At 33.4% G+C, this 20,640-nt stretch overlaps 1 protein-coding gene across 1 annotated transcript in view; it reads left to right on the plus strand.

Annotated features, from left to right (window-relative positions):
* The window catches only part of LOC121385223 (homeobox protein Hox-B4-like), a 67,694-nt gene that overhangs the window by 548 nt on the left and 46,506 nt on the right, over nt 1-20,640 (plus strand). The window lies entirely within an intron of this gene.

Consider the following 20,640-nt stretch of genomic DNA (forward strand, 5'->3'; position numbering starts at 1 on the left):
TGTTTATTTATTTAATTATTTATTTATTTATTATTATTATTATTATTATTATTATTATTATTATCACCACTACATCATATTATTATTATTATTATTATTATTATTATTATTATTATTATCACCACTACATCTATTATTATTACTACTATAACTACTGCTCATACTACTACTACTACTACACTACTACTACTACTACTACTGATACTACTGCTGCTACTACTACTACTATTACTGTTATTGACATTATTATTATTATTATTATTATTATTTGGAAAACACCACCAGTATTTATTTTATTTTATTATTTGAAATTACCATTATTTATTTAATTACTTTTATTAATATATGACTTCACCGTTATATATTTAATTATTTTTTATGAATTTAGTTGTTAATTTGTACAGATATAATTGATACGGTTTTGTTTTTAATTAATAAGCCAAATTTTCGATTACACACATTAGTGCTATTAGTATTAATATTACTACATCTACTACTAGGCATTATTAATATTACTATTACTACTACTACTACTACTACTACTACTACTACTATTACTACTACTACTATTGCTGCTACTACGTTAGTAAATGTGTGTTGAACATATTTTGTGACAAACTTAACTAATGTTAAGCGCAGTTGTGTGTTATGAAATAAAACACCAAGTTCCATTTTAAAGAGACAGACCCTAGTTTTTAAACACTACAGCATATTTTCCACTATTAGAGCCGTTTATGATCACCGAAATCAAAAACTACTTATATTTTATTCTATAGTTTATCTATTTCTGTAGAACCGAAGTGTTTCTGGTCATCCTGGTGTTTGTAGTACCACAAATTGTATTTTTCATATTTTTAAAAACGCACGTGCGTCTGAGGGGTAGCGGTTTATGGATTCGAGTTCTGGTCTATTTTAAAGGATATTTACTGTTTTAACATCACAGACTCTTGTTTCACTCTGTTTTAACTTTATCCAGATGAGATACAGGTTTGTAAATTAACTAAACTTAGTGTCCATTTTTTACGGGTTAAAACTAGGGTCCGCGCCTTTAATGACAGCCTAGTTTTATTAATGTATTACAATCCTAACCCGTAGCCTGTTGGTAAGGTGTTCTTGTTCTTTATCTCTTTACTCTATAGTGTGGAATCAGTTATTTTAATAGAAATATGATTGATAATATTTACTCATACGCGTTTGTAATATATAAAATACATTTCATCTTGTGAAATAAAACAGTCAGTGCCATTTTCACTTCAACTTGTGCAATGAATCTATTGTTAGAATAACTTGTGCAAATATATTTTTATTGACGCTTTATATGTAATACAGTGTTTTCAGTCAATGTATTACTTCATAACAATGTAACACGTGCTAATGAATCTCTATCAACAGACCTATATTTTATCCTTAATAAATCGCACTTAGTGTTAAAAACACACTATTATATTAAAATGTGCGTATGATAATAATATTATGAAATATTATATTAACCAATTAGTATAATAATACACTTTTAAATTAATTTATATAACAAGAAAATAAAATTGAAAATATAAGTCTCCACGGGTAGATAAGCACACTAATAGGATAAGTAATTATAGTTCGTCCCACGGGGAACGCCTTTTTTCATGCTATATGGAATTTGCTATAAGCTATTTATTTCTGAACCGATCGTTTTTCAAACTGAACAGAGAAATAGGTTGTTTTTTTTTCTTTCCAAAACACGTCTTCTTTTCGTTTTACGTAAATAAAAAAAAAACATATTTCTGTTGGATGATGAGACGGACTATAACTTGCTAGATGATAAACAAACAAACAAACAAACAAACAAATAAATAAATAAATAAACTAAGAAATAAATACGCACCAAAGCAAATAAATAAAACCCCAAAATAAATCAATATTCATAGATAAATAAATAAATAAATACATAAGTACATACATAATTACATAAATGCATAAACAAATAAATAAATAAACAAACAAAAATACAAACAAACAAGCTGGTAAAAAACAACTAAACACAACAACCACAAACCACAAAGAAACAATAACAACAAACAAAAAAGGCAAGCAGACAAACACAATAATTAACCAACTGAAAATGGATTCTCTCCCATCCCCACCTCAATTGTTTCTTAAAGGCAAACATCCTAGTTTTCACCCTTGAAAATGGGGACTAAGCTTAGTTAATCTACAAAACTAAAACACACATTTGGATAACGTTAAAACAGTGAGAAGCTGAAGTATGTTGTGTTTAAATATGGAAATACTGTCTAAAATAACTAGAGCTGGTCTCGATAACCGTTACTTCTCAGATGAACGTTCGTTTTTAAAATGATAAAACATGCAGTTTCGGGCATACTGCTTGGAAGCGCTTTAAATCAGATGCCACTTTTTCAGTCGCGTTTTATAAAAGACAGAGGCTTCGTCTATAAGAAATAATCGGATGTCAGGAAAGCCTGGGGCTTTGAACAAATTAATCTCACAAGCTAGAAGTCGTAAATATCAGGGAATTATAGTGTCTTACGGCATTATTACTTACAATCGACAGAAAATCTTTTTAGCCTAGTCAAAATAGAGACCATAGTATTAGTGGGGAAAAAAACACTAGAAATAATCAGTCAAGTATTACGACAAACACCGTAATACAAAAGTGCAAGTTAAACGTGCATCATAGCAAACTGGTTGTAACAAAACGATGATAATGTTTAACATGTTATATGTTTTCAGGTTAACATTTTTTTTTCCTTGTAACTTTTAGTATGTTACACAATATATTATAGAGTAATATGACTAAGTTAAACGTGTATCATAGCAAACATTTTGTAACAAAACGATGATAATGTTTACAATGTTATATGTTTTCATGTTAAAAAAATTTTTATTGTAACTTTTAGTATGTTGCACAATATATTATAGAATATGACTAATTTAAACATATAACAAATCCATACTTTTCCATCCAGTTCAAACATATTTTACTATGTTTTATAATAATACAACATTTATTTACACCTGTTTGCGATGCCACATAAGCACACATATTTAAACTATATTTAATGTGTTTGTATTAATGCATTTCAACATCTGCAGAATCTGAAAACAACAATAAATAATAAAACTATTTCATTATTATCTCAATTTTCTCTGCTATAAATTTAGCAAGAATGGGTGGATTCCGTAGCATATGGTTGAACAGATGGATACATAGCAGATATATTATCTAAACATACATTTAAACTTCTGTCTTTTAACAGTTATCAGATGAGGTAAGCTATTACGCCGTATTCGCGATATGGGTACGAGACGGGGTACGGAGTGGGTAACTGTCCTCCACACCCGCAAATATTGGAGTGATGCTACGCATTTGAAGAAAAAACAAAGAAAAAACCCAACAAAAAACGTTCGGACAAATTGGGCTCGCCTGAAAACGTATCTCTAAATTAGTTGTAATCATGTGCAGATGCGTAGTTGAATTGCCAACAACTGTATGAAGATGTTTGGTTGCTATATAAATAACATAAATACACTTTGTTATCCAGTTTCCTTTAATTCGGGCAAAAATTAGCCTGCCCTCTTATTATAAAAAAAATAATACCCGAACGTTTATATTGTTCACAAAAATAACTAAATAGCTGACTGACTGAATGACTGACTGAATGAATGAATACATAAATAAATAAATAAAAACGTTTTTAAAAGTAATAATAATAATAATAAAATTAATAATTTTAATTAAAAAAGTGTAGTATTAATAATATTAATATAAAATGAAATAGTGACTGATTGATTAATACACAAATAAACTTCAGCTGACTTTACACAGACAAGCCGTGGTGCCAAATCAATCGGCATTAACGCATTTGAGGTAACAATTAAAGGCACGCTCAATCCAGACGTCTTTAAATAGTTCCAGGATGAACGTTTTGGCCATTATATAGACGAAACAAACTGGACGAGTTTAGAAATCAGAGCGAACCGGGGGAGGGTAATGGGGAGTGGGGGAGAAAACGGGAGTAAGCGAACCCAAGGCTAAATAAATAAGACATAAATTCTTTGCTTTCGTTTCGTGTCACTTCCCTCAATTCTTAGATTTCTGTGCAAATTTATTTTTATTTGCGAACAAGCGACAGATCTGCTATATATTTCTTCGTAGTAGCTGCAAAGAACATCCCTAATGTTTGTTTTATTGGAAACAATCTTGTATGCAAGCGTTCCCTCTGACGTTTTAATGTCTCGCGCGCTATTTATGATTGTCGATTTTCCGTAAATCACGTCCGTGCGGAGTGTGTTCGTGAAACTCCGCAAATAGTCGGTTTGAGAGGCCCCTACTCGGCCGGTATTAGCAATACAACAGCCCTGTCATTCTCTAATTTATTTTTATGTTCCCAGACCTTTGCTTTCCCTAGTATTGCTGAACTGCCGAGCGTCATAAAACTCACCATTTTGAATCAAGCGAGACACGGATATTTGTTGGCGGGAGTCGGCGAAGGGAGACGGAACGAAATACGAAAATTCGAAGCGTAGAGCCGTTAAACAATTTCTTTAATGATGGTTGAAAGTTAAGGAATGGTGAAATAACTTTTAATGGTGACAGGGGTTAAGAAAGAAATTCATCATACAGGGCCGTAGCTAGGATTTTTTGTTTGGGGGTGGGCAACTGAGTAGTTAATAGTCTAAAACTCCTTAAACGGTTAACAAGAGAATTTTATTTAAGTTTTCATTTTTTTCCCCGGATTTTTGCCCCCCCCCCCCCCCCCCCCCCCAGCTACGGATCTGTCATATGGTTGGGATGTGTATACATAGTCAAAATATTTGGTAAAGTAAAAGTCAAACCGAATCATTGACGATTGCGTCGAGCGTGTGTCTATATTACTTTACTAAACGGTGGTCTAACAGTTCCGTTTAATTTGTATTGTACATTTTTACGTTCAAGCTTTTTTTCTTTTGTTCGCAACAAAAAAGAAGAAAAAAAGACCATGCTTCTACACAAGTTAATAATGTGAATTTAAACAGACTTTGTCTGGCAATAGTCAATGTTTGTTCGTGGTGAGTTGTTCTCAATCGTTCATTCATTCATTCATTCATTCATTCATTCATTCAATAATTCATTCATTCATTCATTCATTCATTCAACAGCTATTTATTTCTTTTTTGTTAATTCATTTATCTTGTTTTCATTTGTTTGTGAACTCGATTATTAGTTCTTTCATTATTTTATTTATCCGCTCACCTACCAACTCATTCATCCATCCACCCATCCACCCGCCTCTCCACTATTCATTTATTCATTCAGTCATTCATTCAGTCAGTACATAGTCACCCATCCATCTAAACGTTCATCCAACAATCCGTCCATCCATTCAGCCAACCAGTCAGTCATTCAACCAAGCAGCCATTCAGCCACCCAGCCGCCCGTCCGTCTGTCTGCCCGTCCACCCGTCTGTCCGTCCGTCCGTTCATTCAATCATTTATTTATTTACCCATTCTATAATGCATTGCATTATCCTCATTATTTTTACAATGCCATGCTGATCTGAATATAAAATGATTACTAGCAGTGTCGTTTCCATTCACATAACTGGCCCAATACTCTTTTACAACAAGCCCCGATGACTTCAGCGGACAAATTTAACGATATAAACGAACGCAAAAAGCTAGTAACATTGAAATGTGATACGCGAAATCCATCCGAAATGTGCCGATAACACTGAAATATCAATACTCGAACACGATCGCGAAATCTAACCGCGGGGAAAGAAGGAGAAGAAAGTAAGTGTTCGAAAGAGAAGATGCCGGTAAATATTTCATCAAATCATCGCACAAGTCGCAGGTGACAAAGAGAAAAATTATAAATGTTTGATGAAAATAATCTCAAAGTTTAACTGTTATAATACGGGGGAAGAACATAATAAATATTTGACGAAATGATCGACAAACGTAAACGCCAAGGCGAAATGTAGAACAGTTAATATATATTTGACGAAAGCGATCGTAAAAACAACATCAATGATAATTGGGTAACACGCTATTATAGATTAAAAAATAGTAAAGAATCGTTTTTTAATGGCTGATGATACAATATAGAATATAGTAGATGTTTAACGACACCCCAGCATGAACAATACATCGGCTATTGGGTGTCAAACAATGGTATAATATTATTACGGTACAATATAATGACGAAAACTATCGCAACATATGTCAAATTAACTGAATAAAATATTTTTAACATGCATTTTATGAATATACATGTAGTTGTAAAATGTAATCATTATGCCATAATTTAAAATATTACTATTTATTATTAAAGCGATCGCAGAATGCATTAACAAAACATTACTAGTATTAAAATGTAAAATAGAAAAGTGTTACAGTTATCAAAAGCAGTGGAATAATAAATATACGAAGAACTAAATATATGTTGATTAATATGTAAATATAACTTTAATATGAAATAATTATGGCATAAATTGGAATAATAATGTTTGATGAGATCGATCTATAACATGTATTGAATAAAGCGTTATCATAAATGGAGACAACTGAATTACACATTGTTGAAAAATATATGAAATTAGATGTAAAACATATTAAAATCAGTAAGGCGAGAGGCAAAGAAACTGCACACGTGGTGGAAATGTTACCGAAAGAAAGAAAGAAATGTTTTATTTAATGACGCACTCAACACATTTTATTTACGGTTATATGGCGTCAGACATATGATTAAGGATCACACAGATATTTAGAGAGGAAACTCGCTGTCGACACTTCATGGGCTACTCTTTTTGATTAGCAGCAAGGGATCTTTTATATGCACCATGCCACAGACAGGGTAGTACATACCACGGCCTTTGATGTACTAGTCGTGGTGCACTGGTTGGAACGAGAAACAACCCCATGTGTCCACCGACGGGGATCGATCCCAGACCGACCGCGCATCAAGCGAACGCTTTACCACTGGGCTACGTCTCGCCTCATGAATAGAGACAACTAAATTTAACATTGTTGAAAAATATATGAGGTGAAAATAGATGTAAAACATTAAAATCAGTAAGGCGAGAGGCGAAGAAACTGCACACGTGGTGGAAATGTTACTGATTCGTGCAGTAAAGTGAGAATTTAATACAGCAAGAAGCGAAATGGGCAAACTATATAATGTTATATCCCGACTTCCGTAATGGTTATGTTACGCAAACTGTGAGATAATTTTAAATCAAGTTGTAAGTTATCATAGCAGAATATAAACCGCATTTGATTAGTATCAACTATGGGACAGATGAACAATTGTATCATATAATTTTATATTCATAATAACACACTGACTAACCCTAAATTCAGTCAAGTGCACAAAATGTCTGTAACATTTAGATTTTTGTTAATACTTTTAACTTACATAAGTAATTTTAAATAATTATCTGAAAAAAACCCAACCTATAACATTTAGAATTTGGTTAATAAAATTTAACTTAAACGAGTACTTTTAAATAATGTTCCGAAAAAGAATTCAATACAAAAGTAACAAATGTGAATTTGAAAATTGGCTAAGATTAAACGCATTGTATTGTGAACCCCGCAAAGACCTCTTTCATAGGCATAATGTCACATATTATATTGTACTAAACCATAATACAATAGTATACATCATGTATAGATAAATTAGAACTCGATTTAGTATTAATAAACACGTTCTTTTTCATATATTAGTATACTAACTTGTCTTCGGATAGTTTAAAAAAAAAACCTATTAATTGTTGCCCGTAAGAAATCGAAGAAAAAAACTGGGGGCTCTGGCCCATTTCACAATCAATCAAAACTAGATTTAGTATTAATAAACACGTTCTTATTCATATATTAGTATAAAGATTTGTCTTTGACTAGTTTTAAAAGAAACTATTAAATTTTGTTCGTAAGAAATCGAAGAAGAAAATAGCTGGATCTCGCCCATTTAAAAATAAATCAGAAATCGGTTTAGTATTAATAAGCACGTCTTTATTCATATATTAATATACAGACTTGTCTTAGAATAGTTTTAAAAACCTATTAAATTTTGCCCGTAAACAGTCGCGGAAGAAAACTGCGAAATATGACCCATTTCACACAACGTCCTACCCCACCCCCGCCTTTCCTTCCCCATCTGCATTCAAACTTTGATACATCATGAAAGTAAACATTACAAACGGTTAACAGGTATACTAAATAAGGCAGATGTTCACAAAGTTTCGTCATTCGATTTCTACAAACACTGAACAAAAAACTATTGTATGTCAGTAATTAAATGACACATTCACAACATTAAATGCATCTCTGAATCTTTGTGAACGTAGGGTCCCATGTGAATAGAACTCAAAATAATTTCCATCATTGTGAGATTAATTTTTAATTTAGTTTTCTTATGAATCAACTGAAAAAATATATATGTGGGTGTGAGCGGATGTCTTTACGTATGTGTGAGTGTGGGTGTGCGTGTAGGGGGTGTAGGGGTGTGGGTGCGGGGGTGTAGGGTGTGGGTGTGGGTTGTGACTGTGTTGATATGGTTAAAAGTTTTTTCGAACGGTAACAGTCGTTACGAAAACAAAATTAAATACCGTTATCTAATGCATATGCAGAGTCCTATGAAAATAAAAGTACCGTGTCTTTTCTCTGACTTTTTCTTCTTTAAGGGACGAGACGTAACCCAGTGGTAAAGCGCTCGCTTGGTCAGTTTGGGATCGATCCCCGTCGGTGGGCCCATTGGTACACGAAAGGCCGTGGCATGTGCTATCCTGTCTATGGGATAGTGCATATAAACGATCCCTTGCTCCTTATCGAAAAAAAATAGCCCATGAAGTGGCGACAGCGAGTTTCCTCCTTCTATACATGTGTGGTCCTTAACCATAAGTCAGACGCCATATAACCGTAAATAAGATGTGTTGAGTGCGTCGCTAAATAAAACATGTCCTTCCTTTTCTTCATTAAAGTCACCAATCCTGGTTTCAGCCCGTGAAAACGAACACTAAGTTTAACCTACAACAGATTTGGATTTGGTTATAACAGAGATACGGTAAAGTCTGTGATGTTTAAACGGGGAAATACAGTCCAAAAATATCTCGAGTTTGTCTCATTAACCATTACTTCTTCGACGAACGTGCGTTTTTAGAATTATGGAAAATGCATTTTGAGGTATTACAAAAACCTAGATTACCAGAAACACGTCAAATGTACGAATAATAATATTCTAAATAATAAAACGTAAGTACTTCTAATTTAAATTATGAAAAAAGGATTTAAAAGTGAAAAATGTGTCATAGTGTTTAAAAACTAGGATCTGTCTCTTTAACATATTTTAAAACGTTGTATTTGTTTTAGAATATATTGAATTTCCAATGAATCGCCAATATTAGACTACATCATATAAATTAAAATATGGATGCCCTTTTTTCATGCAATACATGTCTACTCATGCTTTTCCCAATTGATAATGTTTAAAGGGACAGACGCTAGTTTTTAAACACTAAGGCATAATTTTCACCTAAACTCCAGTTTCAACCCGTAAACATTTGGTTAACTTACAAACCTGTAACAAATTTGGATACAACAGAATAAAACAAGAGTCTGTGATGTTGAAATACCCTTAAAAATAGACTAAAACGCGACTCCATAACAGTTACTTCTCAGACGCACGTGCGTTTTTAAAAATATGAAAAAGAACCCACATTTTGTGGTAATAGAAACACCCGGATAACCAGAAACATTCCGGTTGTACGGAAATGGATAATCTAAACAATAAAACATAAGTAATGTTTCATTTCAGTGATCATAAACGACTCTTATAGTAAAAAATATGCTGTAGTGTTTAAAAACTAGGGTATGTCCCTTTAAATACTATCCACATACATACATACATATATATATAAGAGACTAAATATTAAGACAAAAATACATTCACTATATTTAGATAAACTTTTTGACAGTGTTAAGAAACCTTTGATATAATTATACTCTTTGAAAGTGATAAAATGGAATGCCTTAGGGGAGTACCATTGTAAAAAAAAAAAAAAAAAAAATTAAAAAAAAAAAAAAAATCGGATTAAGTCGACGCGGTTCATTAAGCGATAAAACGAAGAGGAGAGTACAATGTTTGTTTAGTTGTACTCTCCACCGTGTTTATAGTGCAGATATTGGATGTATAATTTATGATATTTGTAACCCGTGGAGTTGAGGACACAAAGTTAAAGCTGGAAATCGGCTGGAAGTTTCATCTTTTAACATTTGGTGATAATCAGTTGGCACCAACCGATCATCTTTCGATTATTAGCATACAACCCGTCAGAACTGTACGACGAATTTAAGAAATATATAAATTATTAGGGCCAAATGTCGTGCTATGTGTTCTGCTTATGAGGAAACAAAAAACATATGAAAGTCAGGCATGGCGGAAGCAATTAGACATTGAGGGGGTGGGTATGGGGGAGGGTCTGACTGAGATCAAGGATACAAAGTAAAATTCCTAGGGAGTCCGGAGGTATGATCCCACGCAGACGTATGAAAACTAGATGTCATGAAACGCAATCTCCTGCATTCTACAAATACAATTTATCTCTGTCTTAATCAATAATGTTTTTAATTCCACCGTGGCTGGGGGTCCCTTGGTGCTGTATCGGTAGAAGGGGCAAATATTGCAGCGCAGGAGTTCCTTATAATCCATATCTTCCTCTCTCTGTCTTTCTGTCTCGGTCTCTCTGTCTCTGCCTCTCTGTCTCTGTCTCTCTCTCTCTCTCTCTCTCTCTCTCTCTCTCTCTCTCTCTCTCTCTCTCTCTCTCTCTCTCTCTCTCTCTCTCTCTCTCTCTCTCTCTAACAAATTTTGAAATAAGAATACTTTAGACACCGAATAGTCATAGTTTAAAAAGTGCTGAGATTTTAAGGAACTATTTTGTTCCCTTTCTGTTTTTTAACTCTTGCGACCGACATCATCTATGTCCTGAACAAAAGAAAAAAACATAACCGCCAAAAATATCTGAAGTGTTTGCCTAGGTCAGCCTAGTTAATTGAATATTAGAGGAAAACAATGATATGAATGATATATTTGTTTTAGATTGTCACTTTCCCCTAAGCAGAAAACAACTATATTGTTTTTTCTGCTACTTACCAGTGTTCAGATTGTGTTCGGGCGGGATCTATCCCAGTCAGCAGGGCGCTGGTTTGAAATACTTGTGTCGTGGGATCAAACCCCCTCAATGGTCCCATTGGGTTTTACCCGCCCCAGTTACTGCCTCACGACTGGTATATCAAAGACCGTGGTATAAGCTGCCTTGTTTGTAGGAAAGAACATTATAATGTATCACTTGCTACTAATTAAAAAACAATATATAGCGGGGTTCCTCTGTTGACTACTTGTCAGAATTTTTTTTTTTCTTTTTTTTTCAATCAAATGCATTGTGGGGTATTACAAAAAAACTAAAAGCAAGCAAAAAACCCACCAAAAATCCACCAAGTCAGGATGACTAGAAACATTTCGGATGTACGAACATAGATATACTAAACAACAAAATATAAGAAACTTCAATTTTAAAAAAACCCACAAAAAACCGGCTCTAGTAGTGACATACATGTCGTAGTGTTTACAAACTAAGGTCGGTCGCATTAACTACGCATGAATGAATGAATGTTTAACGACACCCCAGCACGAAAAATACATCGGCTATTGGGTGTCAAACTATGGTAATGCAAATAAATAAAGTGATGATCAACATCAATATAAGAATTCAAGGTTTAAACAAAAACAGTGTAAAGAACTGTGCAAAAATACAAATACAAATATCACTGAATTTTACGGACACCGAATTTTACTCTAAACTTCAATTTGTGCTGTATTGGCCATTCTCAAAGAGAATGTTACACCCCTGCACCACGATGAGGTTACAGCACGCGCAGGGGCATTAACTACGCATACGTATCTTAAATAAATGCTTATTGAACATACATATACAAATACAGGAAAGTACTTTTACAATGAACCAGAAGGGACCATGCTAGTTAGTTCGTTATACCAGTAGTTCGTTGTACACATTTGCGTAAGTTGTTTATTAATGTATAGAGAGATAAAACGGAATTTTATGATCAGTAGTTCGTTCTAAGCATGTATGCTATAAGTGTACTTTACTGCATGTGTGTGTATTATTTTTTAAGATGTATTTTTTTTAACGAAACCACTAGACCACATTGATTTGTTCGTTATAAGTGTACTTTAATTGCACATCGATCCTGGAGGGGAAAAGGGCATTTTGTCCAACCCGTAAAAAAAGGAAACCCATTTTTTTATGATTTGTTTGAACTAGATAAAAAATGGAACTTGAATACATGAATGTGGGTCAAGTCCCCTGTTTACCCCTCTGAATCCGTCTCTGAAAATGTTGTTGAAGGAGGAGTTTACTTTTTAACACAAATGGGAATGCGGAATAGTTTCAGTAGGGAAAAAAAGAGAGAAAGAGAAAATGGGAAAGAATGTACACGTATCTTTACAACATTCCAGCGTCTTCTCTTTCTTCGGTGAAACTCCACAATTACTCAGCACCTTTGGTTCCATGAATAAGTTTCAACACGCCATAAATTAGTGCTGTCTTGTCCATTCCACGGAACGGAGCCAGATGTCGCTGAATGCTACACAGCCCGGCTCCAACACGACTGTACCCAGGAGTTAGGAAATATGGCGTAGCGTGGGTTGCCAGGTTCTAATAGACCAAATCAATTCCTATTGCCGATAATGTTATCGTTTACTAATAAAACTGATATAAGCAGCGTATGAAGACACCCAGGAAGTACAGCAATAAAAAGTGTGGCACCTGTCTAATCTACCTGTAAGAAAATGGGGGGTCACATATCATTTAAGAAATTTAATTAATGTTTTTAATAGCAACCGTTATTTTTGCTGAAAATTGCAGTTCCATTTTTGGGGGTACCCCACATTAGTTTCAACCTCTGGTGTATACTGTACAACAACTGTATAACAAATAAAAGTGTATTTATTTATTGTCAATGGATAATAGTATTTGCACAGATAATCATAGCACGGCCTTTGATATAGCAGTCGTGGTGCACTAGCTGGAACGAGAAATAGCTCAATGGGTCCACCGACGGGGATCGATCCTAGACCGACCGCGAATCGAGCGAGCGTTTTACTACTGGGCTACGTCCCGCCTATAATAATAATAAAAATAATAATAATAATAATAATAATAATAATAATAATAAAAATTAAATACACTGTAAATATTTTTTTTTCTTCAAAAAATGTAATAAAGTATTTTAAATATTTGTTTTATAAAATTGAAATAACCTTTATTGTAAAAGAAACTATCCGTAATTTTATCTCACCAAATATTTTGGCAAACTATTTTTTTTCTCTCTAGTTTTACCTTTACTCTATTACAAAGTTTAAATAGGTGTGAAAGTTTTAAACTGATTAGAATGCGGACTTCTAGGATCGATCCCCGCTGGTTGGCCAGTTCAGCGTAAGTGCTCCACGACTGGCATACCAAAGGCCATGTTATGTACTATCCTGTCTGTGGGATGGTGCATATGAAAGATTCCTAGCTACTAATACTAGTAATAGAAAATTGTAGCGGGTTTCTTATCTAAGACTATGTCAAAATTACCAAACGTTCAACAAAACAAACTTTGAAATAGAATTTAAAGGTCCTTGACAGGTGGACGGGATGTTTGCTATTGTTTGTGTATTCTCTGATATATATATATATATAAATAAAATAGGGGGATCGGCCCCTTGGGTCCCACCTGTATCCGCGCCTGCAGACTCTGCTAAACTCGAATCCTTCATGAAGGAACCACTAATAAATCTCTTCCTCCGTGTATCAGTGTTTTTCTGACCGATAGTAGATCATTGTCTACTCTCTCTTGCAGCCTGTGATAATTTCTTTACACCGCGATAGACGTGGAGATAGCACCGACCCTTTCGATGAAACATCTTGATACTTCGCGATATTGTACAGCCAAACAGTCGCGGAAACACTTCAGGCGCGGATTCAGGCGGGCGCCCTATGGGCAACCCCCCCCCCCCTCCTATTTTTTGGGTCCAACAATATATATTCACAGAATACATACACAATGCAAATCTATCCCGTCCACCTGTCAAGGATAAATGAGAACAGATTAAAAAACACGAGTTCAACAATAATATTACAGTAATACAGCAATAAAGATATACAAGACACTCCTATGGAGTTGTGAGAGACTTTATAACAATTAAAATATTATCAGAAATATTTTTAAAATGCTGAATGTTTATCGCAATAGTATGTAAAATTCTGAAATATTTAAAGGTGAAATTTTGAGTATACTTTACTTTTTTATAGCTGCAATATCTGGTATATTTTTAATATTTAAATCTGCAATATGAGGTATATTTTTAAAATTTAAAGTTGTAATTTCGAGTACAGTTTAATATTTAAAACTACATTAAAACTAATTTGAACTATTTATTAGTATAACATACTATCCACATTATTTGTGTAACAGTCGTACGCCGTTCGTTGTTTACGCTGATTTAATTAATATAAACATTAATTATATTCCTATCTAACACTCTGATGTGAAGCATATTCCATTATTTATTACCAAATATATTAAAACATGACAGCATAATCTTCAGTTGATTGAAGTGAAGACAGTTGACGATAACCACTGATAACAATAGCACCCGAATTCTTTAAAACTGTTGAACAATGTAGCGGATTTCCTCTCTATGTCAAAATTAAAAATATATATATATATTTGACATGCATTCGTGCATGAATAATAAATCATTGTGCTCTAGTGGTGTCATTAAACAAAAACAAACTTAACTTTAACTTTTAAAACTGTACGTGTTTTTATGTTTTCTGTTAATAAATGGTGTTATAAGGTGGGAGACGAAACTGCGACTTTAAAAGTCGATAGACGTATGTGTCGCGTTAAGTTCATTAAAGGCACTGCCCCGAGTCTGCAGCCATTGTAAGATGTCTAAGACGAACACAGCCATTTTGATGAGTAAAACTATATATTAATACATTTTCTTATTTAGAATACCTTTATCTGTATGTCCAGCGTGTTTGCGGCCGTTTCATAATTAGGAGATAACCCTACTATGTTTTCCGTTTTGCGGACGTATATCGGTGGTTTTACTGTCGCAAATTTAGTTTTATATATATATATATATATATATATATATATATTGGTACGTATGAGGCATCTGAAAGGTAAAATCTGGTTTGGACTACTACACACATTAGGACGACAACAAACACCTTGTTTATACAGACACTGATATCTGAAACAAGAAAATAGTTTTAATAAGTAATTAGAATAACGAGAAAAAGGCTATGTTAGTCGGAAGCATGTATTGTTTTGTTTTCGTTTTCTTCACAGAATCTCTGTTTGCATTTCTATCCATCACGGGGCGGGATATAGCCCAGCGGCAAAGCGTCCGCTTAATATGCAGTCGGTTTGGGATCGATCCCCGTCGGTGGTCTCATTTGAGCTATTTCTCATTCCAGCCAGTGAACCATGACTGGTTATATCAAAGGCCGTGGTATGTGCTATCCTGTTTGTGGGATGATGCAGATAAAAGATTCCGTGTTACTAACGGAAAAAAACTGTAGTGGGTTTCCTCTGATGACTACGTGTCAGAATTACCAAATGTTTGACATCCAATAGCCGATGATTAATTAATCGATGAGCTCCAGTGGTGTCGTTAAACAAAACAAAATTTAACTTTGTATCTATCACAACCGGGGGGGGGGGGGAGAAGTGACAGATCTTTTTTGACGTGTGAATCTATTGCAATTGATTAATTACTTTTTTATATTTATCAAACAAAATTATAATAAATTATAAACTCAAAATCACTGAAATGAGTACTTTACACAGACAGAGAGACACAGTGTCAACTGTAAACTAGGTATGGGTAAATGGTAAAAATAAATGTTATACCTGTGGTATTGAATTCTGAGAACTTTTATTTGTTAAAATATAACTTCCACTGCAAACTAAGATAGGGGAAAATATTGTGATCTTTATATAAGCTTGTTACAAAAGTTTACTTTGTTTAACGACACCACTAGAACACATGGCTATTGGGTGTCAAACATTTGGTAATGTTGACATATAGTCTTAGAGAGAAACCCGCTATATTTTTCCATTAGTACCAACGGATCGTTTATATGCACCACCCCACAGATATGACAGCACATACCACGGCCTTTGATATAGCAACCGTGTTGTACTGGTTGGGATGGGGATCGATCCTAGACCGTCCGCACATGAAGCGAACACTGGGCCACGTCACGCCATTGTTTGTTACAATGACACAACCCTCGAGACAGTCCATTTAAAAGTTGATAGACGTGTATTTATGTGTAGCTCTGTGTGCGTTAAATAGTATTCTCCTTACACTAGGCGTAGCATATGGCCGTCTCGTTTTTTAGCTATAGGAAGCCGCAATAATTTACCTGATACCTCTAACACCTGCACAATTAAACACACGGTAACAGGACTAGATAATTAATGCAAATAGATTCATTTCCATTTATCAAGATGAAAACGACGTTCTTGTTTTGACTTGAAAGACAAAACCCAAAGAAAAAAACAGAGAACGAGAGAGTAAATAAACGATGTATTATCTGGAAAATATACATAGCACACTTACTAACAATCGTAGGTCGAGACAATTATTCGTTTGTTTTATTCATATGATTAAACAAACAAAAAAAAACAAAAAAACAACAAAACAAAACAAAACAAAAAACAAAAACTGCAACAAAAAACTTACAAAAACCAGACAAAAAACCCCAAACAAACCAAACAAAAAACCCAAACAACCCTCACTATTGAATTCATCCATTTTAGTAAATAAAACACTGAGGTCCTCTTTTGGATTTATCTACCCAAATTAATTTTGATGCATTTGCTGAACAGTGAAAAAAGAAAATTAATATGAAATTATTTTTGGTTCTTTGCGACAGACAAAGTTAAAAATGTTTTACTAAATTAATTTATTTACATATCGAGTATTAGAAACAGTTGTCGGTATAATACGAAACGAAACATTGCAAGTGCTAATGATAGGATGGTCATTTATTTTTATTATCTCCTTTTCCCCCCATTCCCAACCAAACGCCCCCACCCCCATCCTCACCCCCGCCTCCGATAACAAACGGACTGTTATTATTATTATTGTCATTATTATTATTATTGTTATTATTATTATTACTATTATTATTATTATTATTATTATTATTATTATTATTGAACAGGTCATTTGGAAGAGGAGGGTGTTAATATCTTACTTAACGGTATACAAACATATTTAAAATATTGCTTTTTATTCTTCACTTAGTTTGTAAAATAGTTCGTCATTTTTCAAATAACTATATCAAGAAAATAAGTAAATAAATTAATACGTGAATGAGTGAATAAGTGAATAAATCAATAAGTGAATAAATGAATATGTGACTGAATAGATGAATAAATGCATGAATGAAAAAAATGAATAAATAAATGAATATTTCTCACAAAAATAAAATCCAATTTCTGCATAAGGACATGCAATAAAAATACATTTTGTGGGTGGCTACATATTATTATTTTTCAAATAACACTTGTATGTTCATTTTCAAATAACAATTTTATGTTCATTTTCAAATAACAATTGTATGTTCATTTTCAAATAACAATTGTATGTTCATTTTCAAATAACACTTGTATGTTCATTTTTAAATAACACTTGTATGTTCATTTTCAAATAACAATTGTATGTTCATTTTCAAATAACAATTGTATGTTCATTTTATCGTTTGTTTCGAAACTGATTGTGTAACATATTTGTTCTACGTATATGTAAAATAACATTATTATAGCATCATGCTACCCTTAAGACTTACTGATTGATAACAAAACATTCTGTCGGAAAAATAAATAAATAAAAAGGGAAGAAAAGAAAAAAGATTGATCCCTGTCGGTTGGGCTCTTTCTCGTTCCAGCAGAGTGCATAACGAATGCTAAGTTCTATTCTGTATGCGACATTGGGAATATAAAAGATCCCATGCTACTAATGGAAAAATAATATATGTCAAAATCGAATAGCCGATGATTACTAAATCAATGTGCTTTAGTTGTGTTCTTAAACAAAACAAACATTTCCTTTAAAATAACAGTAGTATAGCATTCTACAGTTAAAAAACATTGATTGCTAACAAAACCTTGTGTTGGGATATACAGAACAGTTTAATGAACAAATATAACCAGATCAAGAGAAGTAAGTACTGCAACGTAAGCGCTTTTCTGACATTGTCGAACATCAGACCGGTTATACAAAATGTATCTATATTTATATATTATTATATATTTAAGTTTTACCAATATTAGTTGCAACTCCCTCGGGCCTCTTGCGGTAAGTTTTCACCGAATAAACCCGAAGTCGTCCTAGGAAATATTAAATATTAACCTTAACGTCAGCTTTATAATCAGTTACTTTCACCGTCTTGTACGTCATATGTGAAAACAATAAAATATTGAAAGTTGACATTTTCCGCCGGGAAAAATACCTACAGTGTAAAATATATGTAAATGTGTTGAGAAAATTCGCTGGTTTTGTACGTAAACCTAATAGACTTTCATGAAATGTTGATGACGCGAATGTTAATATTCCTACAATATTTGCAATCTGTAATCAGGTCAGAGTTTTTAACGTGCACATTAGGAACCTGTCTGCTAAGAATATTTGATAAATTGGGTTGTCTGATTGGAAAATAAATCACCTTCGTTTGCTTTCCTTCTTCATTTTCATTATTTATTTATTTTTATTTTTTCTGTGTTTTGTTTCTCTCTCATGTATACTTCTCTTTGAATATTTAATTTCTTGTATATTCTTGTAATAATTGTAGTCACCGTTATTGTCATATAGTCATTATTGTATGTTATTAGGAGAGGGCCTCGTAAGTTGAATAACTTGTGCACAATCCATTTGTACATTATATGCAGTCAAACGTGCACATTCAGAACAAGCTGCTGTAGCGCACGCAGTTTGTAATGCCGTACTACTTCTTATACAGAGAAACGAAAAGAAAAAAAATTCTAATTAAATGTCAACATTTGGATACGACTAAAAGTAACACTTAAAGGGAATGACTTGAGATTGTTTCAGTTGTAAGATATTTTTCCACTAACAGATTTTTTTGATGATTACAATTACATATTAAAGATGTTTTCCTCTTTAGAATATCAGTGTCTGATTAAACAAGGTCTTTGTTGTCATTCTAATGTTAGTAGTCCAAACAATATTTTACATCCCAATAATTTCATATGTAGGAAAGAAAATAGTATATTACGATCTAAATTAACAATGACTTCTATAAATATCACTAGTATTCGAAACAAGAAACTGTATTTAATAGGCTATATCATTTGTCAAAAAACTATTTTAGTCGAAAATATCGCACAATGGCTACACGCTTACGATAGGCCCATTAATATAAATTCTAGCCAGGAACGAAAGAAAATAAGAGAGAAAGAATGAATACAAATTTTAAGAACAAAAAAAAGAAAGAAAGAAAGAATAAAAAGAACACAAAATGAATATAAGCCATAGTGGGAGTAGATGTGGGGAATTAATTGAAACAAGTGTGAGAAAGAATTAAAAGAAGATAGAAGGAGAAATAAAAAGGCAGCCCTAAGGCGAATGTATAGACATTAAAGAGATACACAAACAGACATTAATACTGAATCAGTTAATACAATTTAAAAAGCAACAAGTAAAATAAAACAAAACACATAAAATAATTTTAAAATAATAAAAAACAAAGAAAGTTATTTAAAATAAACATAACGAAAATAAAATGGCAAAAAAGGAGTAAATTTAGAAATATTGAAATAAAATTGTCATAGACTATTAGAGTTACATATGGAATAGACAACATATAGAATGAAATAATTACACGCGAAAGACACAAACGGAAAAACAAAAACATCAACTGGGATCTTTTTCTTTTCATTTCTTTTTCTTTCGCTGAAATTATACGTATTATAAGAAATATCTCAGTATTCCTTTTTCTCGTCGCAAAGTGCATTACAAAAGATCTCTTCCTGCATTGAGAAACAAATGTAGCGGGTTTCTTTTGATGACGACGTGTCAGAATTACCAACTGGTTGACATCCAACAGCCGATGATTAATTAATCATTGTGCTCTAGCGGTGTCGTTAAACACAATAAACTGTTACTCTTGGTATTCCAACAATTAGCTAGCGATGTATATTACACATAGTTGAAACTGACTGGCATTCTGTGATCAAGTGATACGAACAAAACCTTGACCGAATGATAGCATGCTAATTTTAGAAAGGTAAATAGCAAGGTAGATAAAACTAAAACCGACCTGTAATTGAATGGTGCGGGCTGTCAGTGCAGTTGAGGAATACAGGGGCTACCCCCAGAACATAAGAAATTGCAACACACACACACACGCACGCACGCACGCACACAGACACACGCACACACACACACACACACGCACGCACGCACACACGCACGCACACTGCATTTAAGTATTGGCCTGATACACTGCTACGATTGTCTTTACTCTAAATGCCACTTGGGCGGGTTTTAGC

This window comes from Gigantopelta aegis, chromosome 11, assembly GCF_016097555.1.
Source record: "Gigantopelta aegis isolate Gae_Host chromosome 11, Gae_host_genome, whole genome shotgun sequence".
In the NCBI taxonomy this organism is placed as follows: Eukaryota; Metazoa; Mollusca; class Gastropoda; order Neomphalida; family Peltospiridae; genus Gigantopelta; species Gigantopelta aegis.